At 37.3% G+C, this 8,222-nt stretch overlaps 1 non-coding gene across 1 annotated transcript; it reads left to right on the top strand.

Moving 5' to 3' along the window:
• The first annotated feature begins 223 nt into the window (after positions 1–223).
• LOC113457626 lies at positions 224–330 on the top strand. The gene has a single exon (XR_003378156.1). It is a non-coding gene; the product is annotated as a U6 spliceosomal RNA (small nuclear RNA).
• Positions 331–8,222: the final 7,892 nt, after the last annotated feature.

Genomic DNA, 8,222 nt, shown 5'->3' with positions numbered 1-8,222 from the left:
TGTTTTAAGAATTTAGGACTTTTTATGACAGTGAGACACTGTGCTGGCAGCATCAAGCTACTTAAAGAGGATGACGGTCACTGTAGAACCTCCTTATGGCATTAGTTAGCTATTTGGATAAGAAACTGCTCTTAGGTGGACTGCTTGATGCTATACTGTATAAACTAGACATGCAGTACCCACAGAAAAATGACTGCTGAAGCTGCTAAAGAAGATGAGACAAGTGTTCGCTTTGGCAGCACATGTACTAAAATTGGAATGATACAGAGAAGATTAGCATGGCCCCTGCGCAAGGATGACATGCAAATTCATGAAGTATTACATATTTTTAATGAGCATGTGATCAAGCCGGACTCTCTGAACATGGTTGACAGTGGAGACTGACTGAGAAGCCAAGGATAATGGCACTGGGATTTGTTTCTACTGCATGCACTGGCTTTTTGGGATCTTAGTCTGTTTGGATGCATATCCTCCTAGGCCTGGATGGAGGTGGGGAGGGCCTTGGACTTCCCACAGGGCAGGGTACCCTGTCCTTTCTGAAGGGGGAGGGAGGAGGATGAGTGGGAGAGAAATGGGAGGAGGGGAAGAAGTGGAAATTTTGAATGGCATTATTTATAAAGCAATAAAAGAAGAAAAAAGAAGGTGACACAATTTTTCAGGGTTCCTACTTCATGAGAGCATTCTACAGAATACAGAAGAAAGCAACTGATGGACTTTGTCATTCCAAGGAAGAACAGATCTTCAAATTTCCTGCTTCATGGAAAAGTCTACTGAATACTATGAGCTTGTAGGCTGAAGATTTGATGGCCAATGATACAGAAAAACTTAGAGTGACTATCCAGGCATTGACATGTCTCTGTCAATTTTAGATTTTTGGAAGTTGCTTATGATCCATTTCCATCTACTTAGGCAATATTATATCCTTTTGGAGTCTCTGATGGAGTTGAAGAATGAATAGTTATGGTTTGTCTTAGTTATGATAAAAGAAAAAGTAGATATAAATATTGTAACTGTAATTCTTGATACCTATTTATATGTAATTTTATTATTAAAATTAAAACCTTTTTTTATTTAAACAGAAAAAGGGAAATGGTGTGCAAGCTCCTTCTGTTTATGTGTTGCTTTTATTGCTTAATGAATAAAGAAACTGCTTTGGCCTATAGCAAGGCAGAACTTAGTTAGTTAGGGAAAACTAAACTGAATGCTGGGAAAAGGAATGTAGAGTCAGTGAGAAGCCATGTAGCCCCTGCCAGAGACAAAAGCTGGACAGAACTTTATCCAGTAAGACACAGCCATGTGGTGATACACAGATTAATGGAGATAGGTTAGTTTAAGATATGAGTTAGCCAGAAATAGTCTTAAGCTATTGGCCAAACAGTATTAATACAGTTTCTGTGTGGTTATTTTGGGGCTAAGCATCCAGAAACAATCAAGTAGCCTCATACAACAATAAATAAACTCTCCTCTGTAGGTTCCGCAAGCACCATACTAACTCATATGGTGGTCAGTACATCTGAGGAAGTTCCTTTCTGTAAAGAGACCTGCTAAAACAGAGCCAAAGCCCAGACGACAAGTAAGTGAATTGATCACAGTGGCCTCCAGAATGAATATCCAGTGATCTGAAAAGTACATTAAACTGTAGTGTGGAAATATGCAAAAGGCAAAAATCACAAACAAGGAAGTTACTGGAGTCAACATCAAAACAGAAGAGGGAAAGAAGCAAATGAATGTTACATAGTGAAGAGTAGCCTGAGGAACTTAGGTTTAAATGGAGGGGAAGAGAATGTATATCACAGGTACTAGATGTAGACTGTCGATATTATAGGAAGTGATGCAGTCTCATAGAAGTCTTGATCTGGCTCAGCTCTCCCCTTATCCAAACCAGAAAGTCACTTGTGAATCTGAAGGCTCCTGATGTTTGTGCAAGATGTGATTTTGTTATTATAGAAGTCATAGGTAATTATGCCACAGAAACCAAGGCAAGTTCCATGGAGGAGGAGAGAAGATAAAGAATAAGGAAGAAGCAGTAAAGAAAAAGGAGGAAAAGAACTTGGGTTATTTTTTTTGAATCCTTTCCCCCAGTTCATATACCTCGAATAGAAGTATGCATTCATTATCTTTATCTGAAGTAAAATCTATTTTCACTGATTTTAAATTTAATGGCATGTTTATGCTGTAGTGCTTATTCTTAGAAGTAGTGCTGCAATAGATGAAACGTATTTCCTTCAACAGAAAGGATAATATTATAGTTCAATATTTATAAGTATGACTAGCAATTTTTAAATGCTAAATAAAAATATTATAATTATTATACATTGCTAGCAATAATTTTTTTATGTTTCTCATTTAAAGACTAGAGGTAATGTTCGTGACAAAAACTATACTTCAAACTGAATGCCGAATAAAGTGGTTTTAAATAACCAGAGTGAGCTGCATATCTAAGTAGAATGCAAATCAGTTTAACTGTTTTATGTCAGATTTTCTATTAAGGGAAATGATCATAATAAAATTAATAAAGCTACTGTATTTTGAGTAGATATTTAGTTCAAGTACTGTGATGTATATTTTACAGTTTGCATATATTTTCTTATCTAATGCTTACAATAACCTCAAAAAGTGAATACTATTAACCCTATTTTGTGAGTTGGGAAACTGTTAATCAGATTTCCATGACTGTAGTATATAATGTGACATAATTCATTTATTAAGAGAAAATGTTTATTTTGACTCATGGAGTTAGAGGTTTCTAGGCATGATTGTTTTGTCCCTGTTGTGTTGGGTCTATAAAGAGAAAACCCATCAAGGTGAGTATATTGGTAAAGCAAAAATACCCCCTTCATGGACAGAAAGCTTATAAAAGTTTGGCAGTTTGGGGTCCCAAAATCTCATGAAAGCACATCTCCAATGATTTAAATATATAACCAAGAGGCCCCACTATTTAAGGGTTCCACTACCTCCCAGTAGTTTATCCTAGAACCAAACCTAACACATGGGCCTTTGAGAAACATTCATGGTCCAAATTATATCAGAAACCATGGTGCAAGGAGATTAAGATCTGTAAGAGTTTCTAAGCAGTTGAACTAATATTTACTGTGTCTCCTACCATAAGGTTGCATTTATTTAATATTTCCCCATTGTTTCTTGAATTTCAGTTTTTAGGGGATGGCTGATGATCAAAATGTTATCTGTAGAAACTATAAGACAATACAGAATCAAGGACTAAAGAGTTACATGATACCACTAAGTAATCCCACAATATAGTATACAATATACTCTTTTGCATTTCCAAGATTCTTTCTGAAAAATGAATCTCAGCATTTTCCAGCCTCACATGAACTACTGCAACATGCACAGAACCTTCTTTAGCCAATGGGCTCTGATGGAATGGGATGTCTCTTCCCAGCAAACTGCAAGCATGTAAGAGACATGCTTGACATAATTCTATGAATTAACATAGAACGTGTCATCCAATGAAGACAGTTAATAAATGCTGTCTGCAAAAAAAAAAACACCCTTAACAGAATACTCTAGAGAGGTTGCACCCTATGATGGCTCTCACCATCTCCCTCTTCCTTCCTTCCCATCATTTCCCTTGGCACTCCAGTTATTTTCTAGAAGAAGCTTGCTGTGTCCAAACAGGCATAAAGCCTCTCATACATACACCAGGACCAAGAGTCCTTTTCAGCATGTTTTCCCTTCCACTGGCAGGAAAGGAAAACAGGAAGTTCATCTCAATTCCACAGGGCAACAAAAATAGACTCCCAACACACAGGGAAGTATTTTATCCTTCAGCAAAGATAGCAATCTAAATTAGACGTCTTCATTGTTAATAAGCTAGTACTTACTCACTCATTTGGAATTTATTTACATTTTAAAAGAACTTTGTTCTTTCTTAGGAATGGTTGCCTCTAATTTTTGGCTAGAAACATGATACATGAAAAAAATGTGATTTCTCATCTACTAGTACCTAAAGTATCTTTTTTTTTTAAATGCAAGAGGGTTCTGAGTTCAAAACCAGCCTACGTTACTAGCAAAATCTTGCTTAAAACAAAACAAAAACAACAACAAACATTTCTATAATTTTATGGTGGCAGAGAAACCAATGGACACTAACACAAATTGAAGAATAAAGATCAGTGAATGGAATTTTAGTGCTACAATAACTTTCATTATCTGGATGTGTTGACATTCATAGAAAAAATCCACATGCATTTTTAAAAGTGACTTTAGTAAAAAATAATTTGGTTGCATAAAATAAGATTACTTGCCTCCATAAACATTTATTTGCTTTTATTGCACTATGACTAAAGCCAAAAGCATTTGCCACCATAGGGAAACAAATTTCTGAATTGCAAAACAGATCAAATGTGTGAGTGGGATCCCACATGACTCCAGTGCTTACACAGACAAATCAGGGAATTAAAATATGCTGTTTCTCTGGGATGCATTCTAATGAGTCCAGGGCCTTAAAAAATAAATAAGATAAAAGCTACAAGGGCCCACCCTTCCTGAAAATACTACCACTTAGCTAAATACCAGTCAGACCCATTCTCAGCCTCATCAGGACTTTCACTGTCCACACCAGTCTGTCAATTTATAACAGTCAGACTTAAGCCAGAGAGGAATGCCACTTTAAAACTTTTGAGACAGGCAAGCACAGAAACAATTTAACAAGCTGGAACTCCACTTAGTTTGGGCTATACATACATCCATTTCATCATAATACACCTATAAACCCAAGACCCCCATTTGAATCAAGCAAATACACAAAAAGTAGACGAAGTGCTTCCAATCCTAGCTACCATCAGTGATTCATTCTTCCTGGACAGTTTCTACTTAAGCAAATTTCTGAATAAACTTTTGATAATAGGGCATGTATATGATTTAAATTGGTTATGTGGGAAGGGATATGCATAGTAGAGGAAACAACTATATAATACAAAGCTGTCAAACAACATAGAGAACCAACGTCACTATGTCATTTAATAGGTAGGTTACTCTTTCTCATTCTGGTTCCCATACAAAGAAACCTGGTGGCACACTGCTTTCTCACAACATATCTGACCTGCAGCTTGGCTGTCATTTCCTTGACCTTTGAAATCTATAAGATCTCTTTTTTTTTTAACCCCCAATTCTTCTAATAAGAGACCAATAACCTGGAAACGTCTGTCAAGGCACCAGTACCAAATTTACAGTGAATATGATTGCAAAAGTTTAGAAAAAGGACTACATGAACCACGTTTTCCAACCCTCAGACCTCTGAATTTTTCATAATCATACAGTAGGTGCCCCTCCCAAATGAGCATTAGGACCATTATTTTATTTCAACAATATTTCTATAAGCATCCACCCCTCACATTTTTTCATACCTTTCTGGACTTTTAAACCACAGGTAGCTTCTGGTAAAGGTGGGGACAGATTCCAATGTAGAGCTCCTGGCAAAAAAGATGAATGTATAGAATATGAACACTCACTTCTTAGGTTAGAAGACCCAGAAAGCCCATATCCTTCCCAAGGTCTCAGAAAAGATTACTTCTTAAAACAATTTTCTGGTTAACGAGAAATTCATTCAACATTTCATGCCAGAGTCTTTCAAAAGCCCCCTCTGGAAGATCTACACTATGCATTTTAATTTAGGTTTGCATGTTTGGTTTTTAATAGAATGAACTATGCATAACAACATAACTCATGATATGAAATGAAGTACTCTTGATTCAGGTCACCTACTGGAAAGTTTTAACTCTAAATCTAGAATAATTAAAACAGTATAAATGCAACAGTACTCCAACATTTCTCTGCAGCATTTGAAAATTGGTTTGGGCATAGATTTAGGAGCTGTGTTGAATGTGGAAGAGAAGAAAAAGAAAGGCACAGTAATATCTGTAATATGCTCAGAAATTTTTAATCTTATCAGGAGTCAATGACCTTTATTAAATATTGGAGAGTAAAACCCTGTTTTGACTCCCTAGTGGCCATTTTGTTATATTTGCTGAAAATCAATTAACTTAAGAGTCATTTCATCATTGTTGCATGTAAATGGAATTTGAAATCCTTTTGAAAACACAGTAGGAGGATTAATTTGGATAAAAGAAACATTTCTTTTTTTTCATGTTAAAATCCATAAGACTTGTGTGTTAACACAGCTTTCTGAGAAATGCCAATGGCTTTCAACAACACCTTCATCCTATTCTCTGATGATAAGAAGTGGATTCAAGCATGTGGTTGGCTTGCCTATATGTAGTCACATACTATCAGAAAGTGTTGCCTTCATCCTAGCTTTAGAAGACCGTATTCATGTCAGATATCTGATTTTGTCATAATAGGTGAAATAAGCAGGCAAGAATGTCTCCCCCCTGGTTCATCCTCATTTCACCAAGGACTAAAATGAGTATGGGAAAATGACTTTTTTTTTTTTTTGGTTTTTGATACAGGGTCCCACTGTATAACCCAGATTAACCTCTAAAAACAACCCTCTTATCTTCACCTCTGGAGTGAATTATGGGTGTATGTCACTAGAAGAAGATATCTGATGCTGACGTCTGGTCTCTACAAACATTTACACAAAATGCCCCCTCAGAGAGGAGGTGTTGTACAGAAACAACATTCATGTAGAAGTTTAGTTCACAGCTGGCTAAATGGCACTCTGGAGAACCAATTGCTATTAGAGCAATCATGAACATAATCTTGCTTCATTCCACAAAACAACAAAACATTGCATGGAATTCACTCAATCTCTTTTCCTTTTCTGTTCATGAAAACTTCTTTTCTAGACACATGGGGTCTTACACAGTAGGAAGGCAATGTGCTACTATTTCACACATCATTATTCTAAATAACAAACATATTTCAGACAAAGCAGCAAAAGAATTTTTTTTTTAATTTTCACTCTACGAGATCTGTGCCTGTTGAGTCTTCATATAGTCTTCACCAAGCACTCACAGACCTCCCAGGCTTCCTGTGGACACCAACTTTAAGTATATTATTAGATAGTTCTCTAACACCACTTCTATAAAAACAGACTTAAAGATTAAATATGGAGGTCAAAACATGGATTTTAGAGAGGTATAAATATGAATACTTGCTGCACAAGCATGAGGCTCCGAGTTTGAATCAACATAAAAAGTCAGATACAGACACAAACACACCCACAACCCCAGAACTACTAATAACAGATGGAAAAATCACTAGAGCTTGATGACTACTGAGTTCCAGATTCAATGAGAGATATTGTCTTAAGATAATAACCTGGAGAGTGTAGAACAGGACATGCAATGATTTCATCTGGCCACCACATGTATGCAAGGGTGTGCATATACACAAATACACACACACACACAATTCAAAATACAGACTTTATTCCAAAATGTAATTGTTAGGACTAACCTATGTAATAATAGGAGCGGCAGGGCTGCGTCCCCAGCACCCCGCTGCCCGCAAAGCTAGCTTTGCCCGAAATAATTACATGGACACTATATTCTTTTAAGCACTGCTTGGCCCATTTCTATCTAGCCTCTTTTAGGCTAACTCTCGCACCTTGACTAGCCCATCTCTAATAATCTGCTATAGCCCACAAGGTGGCTTACCAGGGAGATTCTAGCCTACGTCCATCCTGGGTCGGAGCTTCATCGCTTGTGCCTCAGAGAGCAGAGCTCTCGCCTCTGCCCGCAAGAGTGGAGCATCGTGTCTCTCTGAGGCCTCTGCCCCTGAGAGGAGAGCTGTTGAGTCTGACCTCACTTCCTCTTCCTCCCAGTATTCTGTTCTGTTTACTCCTCCCACCTGTTTTAACCTATCAGGGCAAGCAGCTTCTTTATTTAATTAACCAATGACCTTCCTCCATCAAACCTATTTCTTTAGGAAAACTGACAATTTCCAATAGCCCTGGTTGAGGACAAGAGACAGATATATGCCAGAGGAAGCATTGAGTAGAGCCTGCTCTCTGTGTGTACAAACTGGCCCTAAACGAGAGAAGAAGATGCAAAGCATAAGTCTTCAGTCAGTCTCTCTTTCACTCCAGGAAACTAAAGTGAGTAATCAGGGAAAGAAATCTGGCTCTTGTGCAGTAGAATTTCTATTTAATAAAGCTAATTACAGGAGAAGCTGTGTTTTCTTCTCATACAGAGTTGTATATGCATGGGTGTGTGTGTGTGTGTCTGTGTGTCTGTGTGTCTGTGTCTGTGTGTGTGTGTGTGTGTGTGCGCGTGTGTATAAGAACATTGTGTGTA

Source organism: Microtus ochrogaster, linkage group LG3 (assembly GCF_000317375.1).
Source record: "Microtus ochrogaster isolate Prairie Vole_2 linkage group LG3, MicOch1.0, whole genome shotgun sequence".
Lineage (NCBI taxonomy): Eukaryota > Metazoa > Chordata > Mammalia > Rodentia > Cricetidae > Microtus > Microtus ochrogaster.
Note: the sequence above shows the minus strand (reverse complement) of the source record. Positions and strands in the feature narration are given on the sequence as shown.